Source organism: Chrysoperla carnea, chromosome 2, assembly GCF_905475395.1.
Source record: "Chrysoperla carnea chromosome 2, inChrCarn1.1, whole genome shotgun sequence".
NCBI classification, from domain to species: domain Eukaryota; kingdom Metazoa; phylum Arthropoda; class Insecta; order Neuroptera; family Chrysopidae; genus Chrysoperla; species Chrysoperla carnea.
This window is the reverse complement of record NC_058338.1, coordinates 74,875,041-74,888,550: the sequence shown is the minus strand read 5'-3', so window position 1 is coordinate 74,888,550 and position 13,510 is coordinate 74,875,041. Positions and strand designations below refer to the sequence as shown.

The 13,510-nt window shown below is 27.2% G+C and overlaps 1 protein-coding gene across 1 annotated transcript in view; it reads left to right on the top strand.

The window, feature by feature from the left end:
* LOC123293370 (U7 snRNA-associated Sm-like protein LSm11) overlaps nt 1-13,510 on the top strand; it is a 66,694-nt gene that overhangs the window by 15,180 nt on the left and 38,004 nt on the right. The gene's annotated exons all lie outside the window — the stretch shown is intronic.

Genomic DNA, 13,510 nt, shown 5'->3' with positions numbered 1-13,510 from the left:
TTTCATTTTAGTCAAAAAAAAAAAAAGAAAACAATTCTTTTTCCAAAATCCCAATTGTGTTATATATACGTTAGAAAGACGTAAAACTTCGAGCTCAACGTCATTGCTGGAAGACTCCGGATTCGAGCTAATGGAGATATAGCTCCGAGTTAATGGAATTCACTTTAAAAAGTTTCAAAAACAGTAAATACCACCAGTTAGAAAAATATAAGTATTTCTCCTTTTAATGTACGAAAAATAGGCTTTTTATGAAAAAATAATAACAAAAAAATAATTTTGAAATCTTAAAACATTTTCCAACTTCATCTTTTATGTGAACTTCTTAATTCAGACTTGATTAAATATGCTTTTTTAATGAATATTTTATATTATGCATGAATTATAAACAACTTTCTTTCAAATCAAATACTACAAAAATTTATTTTACAAAAAATTCACTTACAATTAGTTATAAAATTCATTATTAATGAAATTTAATTCAGTTTAATAATAAATTATAAATAATAATTAGTCTTATGATTATAATTACTAATAATTATAACCTACACGTTTTGAATAATTCTGATCTGAATCTGCTGCACAATAATTCAAGAGTCCAAAACTAATGATCTAATAAAAGTTGAGGGAAAGAACAGGAATCCCCCTAAACGTATCAGTTCATTCCCCCTAAAATGAACTGACACGTTTTCTCGCGTTTTTTTGTTTTTCCATTCCGCTTACGAAATATAGGATTGGAAACTTTTTAAAAAATCACCCAGTATATTGATATGGTGTTTAGAATATTGGAAAATAATTTTACTCATAATACTTCTTTAATATAAACAATAGTTTGACCTTTTACCTAAAAATAATAAACTATTACTAATGACTTTTTTTAAATAGAAAATTTCTCACGAACTAAATGCAATCAAATTAATTTCTTTTTATTAAATTTAAATTTTTAATATTTTATTTATTTTTATATGTATAATAATAAATTTAAGGTCAATTTTGAGTTACAATATTATTATTTCCTGCAAAGAGATATTAAAATTCATTATTTGCTAAAAAATCTTTAAAAAAATTTTATCTTGATTTATTAAATTTTTCTGTGGTAATTAGGGCCACAAAAATCACGTAAATCCTGTTGATTAATTACAAATTATACACAAATTTTGTTAAGGAGGTTTTATACGATATTTCTTAAACTATACCTTCAATGGTCAAATGTATCCGATTTTTGTATTTTAACCTCCAAACTTTAAAAAAGGGGTGTTATTAGTTTGACCGCTATGCGTTTCTATCTGTGGCATTGTAGCGCCTAAACGGATGAACCGATTTTGATTTTTTTGGTATTGTTTGAAAGCTAATTTAATGGGGAGCGTTCTTACCTATGATTATTTTATTTGTCAAGTGCGAATTTAGGGTTCCATACCCGAAAAAACTAAAACTTGGCGATGATCTTCCAAATCGGCTCAGTTGGGAAAAAGACAATTTAATGGAGAAGTGCTCTATATGTTATGTATGGGATGCGAGTTTAGGGTTCCGTAGCCGAAAAATTTGCCGGGGGTCTTATAAATTTTGTAAATTTCACTTGTTTGGGTCAAAGTTATTAAGTGTACTGAATTTTATCAAAACAAGAAACAAAATACAGAAATTCATGTGCTACTTGATCAAGTTTTTTTTTTTGGGTATAGATCAAAATATAATATGTTTCACAAAATTTTGAAAGTGTTATTTGAGCAGTGCTGATCTAGTCGTCTGATTTATTAACTTTTGGAATCGCTTAAAAAGTGGTATCGTTTAAAAACTATAAAAGGTTGATATCCACCGCTAAAACATGAGATGTAATATCCCAGACTTATTTTTTGACAGTGTTCATTTCCTATAATACCCTGTATAATCAGAAAAGATAATAAAAATCATAGAAATTACTCATCCGGCATCAATTTTCTCTATTCACACCGTGCATTATGCCGAATTTTATTGGAGGTGTTTCTATGGTAACGATACACTACTTTAATTATAGAATTTTATGGATGCATGTATAATTGAATGGATTGCATTTATGACTTACATTGAAAATTTAATATTATTGTTTCACAAATTTAAATAAATAATTATGATAATTTACATTTGAAAAATAATATTTGTTCAATTTGATTTCTTATTTTCACAATTTTTAATGCATTAAGTTTAATTAATCGGTGTTTTTCACTAATTTTAATTTGATATTTTCTATAACATTAACATGTAAAGAATTGAAAATTAGTCATAACAGCCTCCTTTATCGCCAAAATTTTTCATTTGTAGCGCTGGCATCGATTTTATTGTCCCTACCATAACTACGCACACAACGAATAAAAAAATTTTAAAAACGTTTATTAATAAACCATATTTAATAATTTAAGAACTATTGTGAAGAAATCAGTTACTAATAAATTTTATTTTTAATAATTAGAAATTCGATACGAATTATACTTGTTATTAAATATAAATATAAAAAAAATATTCCCGAATTAAAAAAATATAAACAACTTTGATAAATAAATTTATAAATAAAGATAGATTCATAAATGATAACATATATTAAACAATGATGAACAAATATTATTATTAAATGATAGGAAATAAATAAGTAAAAGTTTTATGCAAATTGGATTGCAATAGAAAGAAAGTTGTCTCTCAATATATTGTATATAATTTTATGTTATATTATACTATTTTAATAATATTTTCACATAAAAATCTTCTTAACGATGTTCCAGCATGGTATTTGCAGTTTCTATGTTAAAGCAATGGTACAATTTTTTTTTCGACAGAATTTAACGAAAAATTAAATTTAAGAATTTAATAATGCTTACTATTAATTCCCAAAGTTTCAGAAATTTTGACCGTTTAAAATGGGAAATAATTATGCCAACGTCCCAATTTCGATCAATTTACGTCAAAATTAATATCTCGAAAGTGAAAATTAATTTCTAAATTTTTTTTTTAGAATTTTATTGTATAAACATTTTTTTCTACTTTTTCTTCAATATATAATAATATCATAAAAAATAGTTGGAGAGACCGGACATTTTACATGCTTTAAATGGGACATGACCCTCAAAATCGCGAACTTTGTCTTTAAATATCTCGCGATATAAACGGTCAAAAATTATGAAATTTTAGGAATTCATAAATAAAGCTATTTTAAACCCGAGAAAAAAAATTCGGCCAAATCTGTCGAAAAGTGATTTCATGCTGGTACTACCTTAATTAAATGTTTTAATGAATTAATTTATATTAATACTTTGAAAAATCAATGAATTAAGAAAGCTTTTTGGTAAAATAGTTCAATGAATAATTTTTTGTATTATTTTCACAAGTACAAAATATTTTTACGTCTAAAAGAAATAAGGAAAAAAGGGTTCAATTCAGTCCTGAATGTAAAGTATCGTTACATAAAAATCATAGTATAACACCATTGGATATAACGTAATACCTAATGAAGAACGCATGAGCATAAAATATTTTTTTTAAATCTGCATACTTTTTCAATGGGAAAAATTAAAAAAAATAAAACTATTTAAGGGACAAGCTTTTATTGTACTAAAAAGTAGAAAATACTTTATCTATGAGTCACACATACCCGACTATTAGTAAAAGCTTGATGCGCTCAATTTAAAATATCCAAAATGAATCGGAACGCCTCATCTACTCTAGATGCCTAATTATTTATCGATTCATTCTTAATATTAAGCGGCTCAAGCTTTTAAAAATAGTCGGGTATGAGAGACTCATTGATACAATTATTTTCTACTTTTTAGTACAATAAAAGCTTGTCCTTTAAAAAGTATTTTTTATTAAAATTTTTATTTTAAGACTAAAAAGCGTGAATATATATCAAATATGGTGGAAGCAATGGGAAAATCATTGAGCATTAATATTTGCAAGATACCGTTAAAAAACGCTTTTAAACGTCAAAGTGGAAGCTGCCGGTGGGTAACCCGGTAGTACATTGTTTAAACAAAGTTTTTTTAACATAATATTGCCCGAATTGCTTCGGAAATTTTATCATATACTTGTGGCAAAAATTAACAAAAAATGTTTTAGACGTTTTTCTCTATATACTCCGGTTTTCGAGTAAATAATCGTCACGATTTTACGATTTTCTTGCCTCAAAAAATGTGTGAAAAAATCAATTAACATGTATAAAATTTTTGTTTGTAGCGTAAAGTTACTCAACAAAATCTCGCAAAATTTTTAGCCTAATTGAATTATAAGTGATTTATTATAAAACCACTCAAAATAACGATTTTCTGTTCTATACATGGTTGAAAGATGGGATTTTCAATAATAGGCTCGAAATAAAGTAAAATTAACAGGAAAGTCTGAAAAGTTTATGCTAGTATTTACTATTTAAGGAAATTGCCAAATTCAATATTTACAATTTTTAAAAATAACATTACATTTCAAAACTAAACAAAATTCCCCTTTTTCCTAAACACTCTGTATGTATATAAATTATAAATAAATGTTTGTACAAGTTATTTAAATGAATTTGATAGAGAAATTAATAAATATTTATATAAAATAATTATTACTATTAGCTTTAATTTAAAGTATTACGTGAAAATTCAACATTCCAAAGAGAAATCTTTTCACTTGACTGTTATAATCATACTTGCTTGTATGCTTGCTTATAAATAAATACATAATACTTTTATTTATACCTAATGTTATTACTTAGTTCTACTTGAAGCTATTCAACAAGAAATTATATTATTACAGAAGAAGAAAATAAAAGTATTTACTAGAATGCAGTTACTTTCATGTGTAAATATTATCAAACGTGATGTAAGATGGATGCACTGACATTGCAATATTACTACACTCAAAGTATTTAAAATAAAATTATTTTTACTTTTTAGTACACTTTAAAAAGTATTTTTTTTAGATCGTGAGCATATAACAAAGCGATATTTCAATGAATTTGATAAAGGTAAGCCAGTCGTGGTTCGTGGGTTGAATTTATGGAAATCGAGTTTTTCGTGTTTTCGACGCTTTTTTCTAGCTGCCTTTGATGTTAAAAGAAAGGTTTTGATAATGGACTTCGAAAAGGTGGAGAAATGGGGTTGTAAAAAAAAAACAACCCTGTCGACAGTTGCAAACTTATTGCAATTTTTTCCTTCTGAAGTCAACGGTTTTCTTTTAATGTATACGTCAAGTTAAAAAACTATTGTCGAAAAGTACGAGAATCGAAGTCTAGCCACGTTTAAAACTTCAAACTTCTTTCTGAAATTTGCAAAATTCAAACAAAAATTATCATGGCAATTTTGCTTCATTACTAAAAATAGTAATTAAGTTTCACATTTATTCCCCCGTAGTTCTATTTACTACCCCTACGATGGCGGACGGTATTTGCTTGGACGGTATTAATGTATGTTCATCTGCTCCTCCATAACTTCTAAACAACCTATCATAATTTCGCAAATGAGGTATCGTTGACAGTGTCTTGATCGGCCGCTGGTTATAGATTGTGTGACGTCACATTAAATGGAATATGGTGTTCTCTAGAAGACATAGTCATGAACTTACAAAAATTTTAATTTATATTGTTTTAATTTATCGCGAAATTAAAACAATATATCCTCAAACAAAAACCTCGAAGACAACAAAATCACGCTCTAAATCGTCATTACAGCGGGGGAACCGTTTTCTGGAAAACTTTTTAATGTTAGAGGTCTCCCAACTGTAATGACGATTTTTTGTTTCATACTTTTTGGAGCATGATTTTGTTGTCGTCGGGGTTCTAGTTTTTGTAAAGCCTAAAAATATTGATGCTACGAACAAAATTTTGGTATAGGTGTTCATAAGTCACCAAGGTCACCACGATAACTCAAAAACGAAAAGATATATCAAGCTGAAATTTTTATAGCGTGCTTAAGACGTAAAAAGTGAGTTCGTAAATGAGCAACATAGATCAATTGAGTCTTGGGCCCGTAAAAGCCATCTTGAAAACCGTTAGAGTTAGAATAAAAGTTCTATCAGTTCAAAAGCTCTATGTAAAAAATATTCCTTATATAAAAACAAACAACTTTTGTTAGAAACATTTTTCCGTAAAAATTACTGTTTACCCGTGAAAGTGCAAATTATATGGTAGGTGTTATATGGGAATATCACTTATATGTGTGTTACATGTATGTATGTGTGACTATATTTCTTTACTTACATGACGTAAAAACCAAACGGTTGTGTAATGACCACTATCTATATATGATATTTCAACAATTAACTCAGTCTATTGTTGGGTTTCATTTGCTGAACTTTATTTTATTTTTCATTATATTAAGCCTAAAGATAATAATCTTTAAATCTCGCAAAAATTAGTGCTTGTGCTGTGAGATTGTTTCCCCTTGTTTCCTTACACCCTACAATTTTAGAAGAGATCTCACTTGTATAAAATTAATAGCAAGTTTTTTTTTTATTAAAACATCCTTTACGAAAATTGTTAATAAAAATACATATTTATAATCAGTTTTAAAAAAATTCACTACAGTTATTAATTTTTAAATATTAAATATATTTTTGATATAAAATCCTCTTTATAAATTTGCCGCATGTACTTAATAATTTCAATTGAAAATATTAATTTTTTGGCAGATGTTCAATAAAACATTACAAATTGCATTCGTATACACAAAAAAAAAATGTTAAACATAATTTTTTATATCTTTTATTATATTTATCATTTTCTTTTACACATTAAATTAAAATTTATAACAAAAAACATTAAAATATTTAACAGCAATAAATGTCTTTACACACATTATTAATTAATACAACAAGTTCATTAATAATTAATTTTAAAAAAAATAACACCTATGATTTATTATTAATTCAGTCTTTTGCTTAAATGTTCATAGAATAAGCAATTGATTAATATATACAGTGTGTCGCATTTAAGATGAAGACACCCTCACACTTTCGTCATTTATAGGAATATCGAATTGAAAATTTGCACAGTCATACAGAGGGATGGGTCGCATTTTTTAAGATAGGTAACAGAAACCTGATCCTTAAATTCAGCCTATAAATTGACAATTAGGGAAAATTCCTAAAATTTTGCCGAAGGTCAGAGATGGTTAGAGATATCGAGAAAAATTATTAGAAAAAGTGGCTTAGAATATTTTTTTATGCCCATATACCCATAATCATGACAAAATTCGCATTTTTAATTTTTCATTATTTTGGTCTTTGCTAAACAAGTTTATTTTTTAACTTGATAAATATGAAATGTAAAAACTGGACAAATTGATGATTTAATAGTGTTATGTATGATAAAAAATGTTTAAAAATCGATTCGAATGCATGTTAATTGACAAACAAGTGAAAAATAATTTTTTGTTGATGTTTGAAAATTAATTAATTTTGATTAACAAATTTTTCATTTTATGTTCAATATTTAATTATATGGTATTTTAATAAAACGTCAAAAGTAAGTACAGTATTTCATTTATCTTTATATGCTTGATTTAAGTTTAAAAATAAAGTAATACTTGTGAACTAAGTGCCAGCCAATCGGTTATCAAACGATTTGCCAAGACGTGAACTTCTAATAAAAAGCATCCTTTATATCGAATACGTTATTTATATTTATCCTAATAGTTATACCATGTATTTGAAATATACCAAGGTATACTAAGTTTAATACAAGTACTAAGTCCTTAGTTTGTAACGCTTAAAAATATTGTTACTATGAACAAAATTTTGGTGTAGGTGTTCATAAATTCACCTAATTAGTCCATTTCCTGTTGTCTGTCTGTCATCTGTCTGTCATCACGATTACTCAAAAACGAAAAGAGATATCAAGCTGAAATTTTTATAGCGTGTTAAGGACGTAAAAGGTGAGGTCGAGTTCGTAAATGAGCAACATAGGTGAATTGGGTCTTGTAAACCATTAGAGATGGAACAAAAGTTTAAAAGTAAAAAATGTTCCTTATAAAAAAATAAACAACTTTTGTTTGAAACATTTTTTCGTAAATATCACTGTTTACCCCTGAGAGCGCAAATTATGTGCAAATTGTATATTATGTATTATATGAGAATATCAGTTATATATGTGTGACATATATGTGTGTTTTGTGACAGAGTAATCAACATTGTCTATACATGGTATTTCAACAATTAACTCTGTCAATTGTTTTTTTTCACTTGTTTTAATATAATTTTGGAAACAATCATTAATAAAATAAAATAAAAGTTTGTAACCTAAATTTTTTTCACGATAAGATTACACAAATATTTTTTCTCTTTTTTTTTTTTGGCAAAGAAAAACCTACTTTTTTCTTACATTCATAAAATTAAAAAATGACTAAATTTTTGAACCAATTTAATTTAATTTTTATTACAATTATTTTATGGTTTTGTTTATATGCTGTAGGATTATTGCAAAAAAAAAAAATTTTTTTTTTGTACTCTGAATGGAAAATTATTAAACCACACAAACAAAATATTTTTATGGAATTCGTCAGCTGTTGGTGATGTAATTTTTTGAAGTTTTATATTGTAAATTGATGAAATACATAAGAAAATATTGCATGAAACCATAATTTGAACTCCTCAGAATGTATTCAAATTGCAATTTATTTTTTACCACCTTGATTTGATTTTGGACTCATTTTTTGTGTAATAAATTATTTTTACAAGCTTTTATTTAACTTCCCTTGTATCTTACTAAGTATATTTAGTCGGATGAAATCTTACAAATGAGTTTTGAAGCAGATATATAAATATTTCGTATACACGTTTAGTTTGGATGACAATACATTTTTATAGTAAGCAGGACTTGATTTTTCCATCGCTTCCACCATTTTTATACTTGCCTTTTTTAGTTTTATATTAAAAATTTAAATACCAAATACTTTTTAATCGATAAGCTTTTATTGTTCTCAAAATGTAGAAAATAATTATTTCTAAAAGCCACTCATACATTACTATTTTTAAAAGCTTGAGGCGCTTCGAATCATACTTTATATCATAAATTGGCTGCTTTTAAAAATAGTGACTCATAGAAATAATTATTTTATACTTTTCAGTATAATAAAAGCTTGTACTTAAAACAGTATTTTTTTATTTAAATTTTTTTCATAAGGTGTAGTACAGGATAAACACGGGAAATAATTACGCTTCCTAGTGATTAAAAACAAGGTATAAAAATGATTTTATTAAGGTATAAAAATGATTTTATTGTTAACAAAAACAGGTAACTTTCATTTCAGTGAATACATTTTTAAAAGGATAAATTAACATGAAAAATTTTCACATGCGTGTTTTTGTGGACATAAAATCTATTTTAATCATTTTTACCTAAATATACAAAAAAAATATCTGGAGGTTGTACGTTATTGTCTTTAAAATAAAATCTTTTAATCCCTAAACTTTATGACTTACTAAGATCTAGAATATTAGAGTTTTTATGTTATTAATCATTAAAAATATGAATTTTAACATGTCGTGAATAGTAAATGTTGAATGAACGCACAGATTTTCGAAAATGTTTCTCCATCGATTAAAAAGTTAAATTAAAGAACTTCTACTTTTATACATTGTCTCGTACATTACGTTAACATTTAAAAAAATAAATTGACAGTACATAGTCGGTGTGGTACTGAAGTCGTGTGAGTGCGAACCCAGTAGTCCACACAACTTACTTCCCAGAGGGGGAAAAAACATTAAAAAAAGGTCTTGTTTACCCTCAAGGGTTATTCTTCGAACATGTACTGCATGCAGCCTATGCTGGAATGACCATTATCTCCATAGATAAATGATGTGTTTTATCCATTTTTCAGATTCTATTTCTTTAGTTTTTTCCAATTTTTTTATTACCATTAAAAAACAGCTCGACTAAATACGCGATTACGCGTCGAATAAGCCCAGTCACGTGTTAATGTCATAACTGGTTCGCGAGATAGGGAAAAGAATCCTAACGAAACATACGGTCATACGAGCAAACGCACATACGCACACACACACACAAACACACAGACATCACATTGAAAAGGTTTGATTCGGATATTAGGGCCTTGAAACCGCGGAAATACGTAAAACTAGACATTTTCAAAATCGGCCCATTATCGGCCATTATATTAACTTCCTCTGGGAAGTTAAAAATAGGAGGAGTTTTGTAAATATCTTAATTAAAAAGATAGAAAAATTAGTGAAAATTTTCGAAAGATGATTTTTTATTATTTTTATTAATTACATAAATAGAATTACTAGGGATGTTAGATGCTATCTAAATTTAAATAATTTTCATATGAAATTTTTAATTTCTGTTAAAAAATTTAGAGAGTAGAATAGCAGTGTACTCGAAAATGCTTCTTTAATACTTCTTTCGCTTAAATATCACGTCTTTACAGTATACCACGTTATAGTTTGTACATGGAAGTAACTATAGTTTTTATTTTACTAAATTCTAAGTAAACACACAATTAAAGGATTTTCACCTTTGAGTAAGTGAGTTTATATGTGACGTATACTCGAAAATGACCTGTAATACCTAAATGTATATTTATATATCATATGCTGCCTATTATTGTCAATAACCTGTCGAAGTCAGCTGTGTATGTTTTAAAATGCATGAATGTGTGTGTGAGTTGTCGACTGGTCTGTCATGCCATGCTATGCCATTCTTCACGCATAGTGGTTAAAACGAGATACCACATACATGATTGTATTTACGTATTTTATACTCCATTCGAATTAGATGTAATCTTGCTAATTTTCTGATGTGAAGGTAGTACAGCAAACTTTAGACGTGGTTGAAATTATTTGTACCTTATTTTCAAACTTCGATGATTTTCGTTACAACTTGAATGTAGACGAAAAATCAGAAAAATTTTTTCGTTATCTGCCTTGCTTTTCGAAATATCGACAGCTAAATAATTAAACAAAATTTTCAATTTTCGATATTATGAAAATTATTTCAGGTATCGAAAAATTTTATTCCTATTTTTCGTCTTATATTGTCAAGTCTCCAATACCGCGCTCATACATCCTTAATTAATCGGGCATAACGGGTTTCTTTTTGTTTTCAATAATTTATTCAGAATTTCCCTTAGATTTTCAGAATTGATTTAGACTTAGTTCAAGTTCATATAAAAAATGCAGCCTTTTTTCCAAAATTACCTTGGCACTCGTACATCCTTAAACCCAGTTAAAGCTTTTACACATGTAGTAAAAAAATGGATTATTTCGGAAAAACCTGCAATTTTTATCCATTCTTTTAATTTACTGAAAAATTATGCATTTATGGAAAAAAATACTTATTGCCGAAGTTGCAGAGCGTTAAATTTCTTAAAATGTCCCTCAGCCTTTTGTTATTTCGACACAAGACAGCGTAAAAAATACATAAGTAATGTATGTATATCAAATTGCAAATATGTTTCTTTTCACGCCTTGGTGGCAAAATTACGAAAGACTGGAAATATTAACGAATACAGATCGGAAATTTTATGCTCTACAACTTTGGAATAAAGTAGTTTTTATCTAGGAAACATGTTTTTGAGTCATTTGGAAAAAACTGAAGACAATTGTAGATTTTCTCCAAATAAACCGTTTTTCCTACGCGTACAAAAATTTTTCGTTCTACTACTCAAAAGCCACAATTTAGAATCGGTGAGACATTGTTGCTTTTTTTAACTTCTTTAATTTACAACTATTTCGGACGGACTAATTGGTTTACGTAAAACGTATAGCGTACGTATTACATACAACTTGCCAACATTTTGTAATGCAAAAATTAAATACTACATACAGTTCATTGACGTCATAAACTAATGTGCTTTCTTATTTTTTAATTTGTAAATCTGTTGTTTCCCGCGATATTCTTCACGTAAAAACTCAAGATTTTTTACATGAACACTTTTGAGATGTTTTTCGCGTATTCTTCTTACTCCAAATCAGAGACGGGTAATAATATATCAATAAAGACCTTTTTTTAAGTTCTTTAACTCTTAGAACCTATAAAACTGCGTTGGTTGTTCGGGTAGATACATTCACACATTCATCAAGAAAGCACCTTTCTAGATCACAAGAATTCACTGATACTAACATACTTGCTTTATTTTGAACTTTAGTGTTCAAATTGATCAAATTGCTTAAAAACGAAAATTTACTGTAAAAATTGCTGTAATATGCTCTCTTTTGAAGCTTAATCACAAGTCTGTATATAATTACTCGATACACGGTCACCCCGAATGTTTGCCGATCAGATACTGAAGAAGTAATATCTTTGGCAGATTCGTCTGTTGTGAACTTTCTCTTCCAAATTATCTTTGTACCCTTTACATATTCTTTGATTACTGAAAGTTTTATGGCTTGTTGTTCAAATTTTTCAAGGAAACCACATTCAATTAACTTATTGGTCATAGATATAATTTATTGATTATCATCTGTCGTCTTTGACATTCCAATTATTTTTTCTTAGCATTTATTGAACTTAAATAAATTGTCATTTTATAAACTTAATTACAAAAAATTAGGGAACATTACTAAAGCCTTAGAAAAAATGTTAGCTAATAGCTAAGCTAAAAAACATAAACTGTCTTCGTATATTAGCTGAAGAATGTTTTTGCTTGCATAACTATTTTTAAACACTAATATAGTAATAATATATTTTATGCATGATGCAGCGACTAGTTTCTACATCTAACACATCACATGTACTTCCGTTAAAATTAAAATTGTATGTTTAAACCTAAGGTTAATATTAGGGATACTAACAAAGCTATTAAAATTGATATGATAATAAATAAAACATTCCGAGTTGAATAGGTTGTACAAAATATGGTCGTGAACATTTTAGCATAAATACCACGACAAATTTCAAAAAAAAAATTCTTTATCCCAAAAGTGAGCATTATACATTCAAGGAAAATTTCAATCTCTTTTTCAATCCCAAGAAAAATTTCAATTTTTTTCTATTTTCAACCCCGGGTAATTAAAGAGGTGTTGCTAATTGAGCTGATAATTTTTTATGTATAATGAAAATTTTTAAATATAATACATTATCGAGTTTTACTATTTAAATATATATGATGGATCCGTAAATCAGTACTTTGAACAGAAATATTCCCAATGCCTCCACCATAATAAAAATATTCAAAACTTTGTGAAATAATATAACATCTCTTTTTAGGATTAGCTATTTAAATCAAAATTATTTCATAAAAAATGTCTATTTCGTTAGAAAGAAGGAATGTTAAGACGATCCAAACCTATTCATTTTCAACATATTTAGAAAATAGAATAACGCTTTAATTTTAATTTTCTAAACACCTCATTAAATCGATGTTTTCCGAATAAATTGTAAAAATACATATTATGTATTTATAGAGGCGCTTAAAAATATTGATGGACTTTTCGGTGTTTACAAATATGGCACAATTTTCTTTTTGCCAAACAAATATGTTTATAAAGTAATAAACCAGATATAGAGGGTGAGTTAAATTTAATTTTTTTTTTTTCATTTTGTCTCCATTCC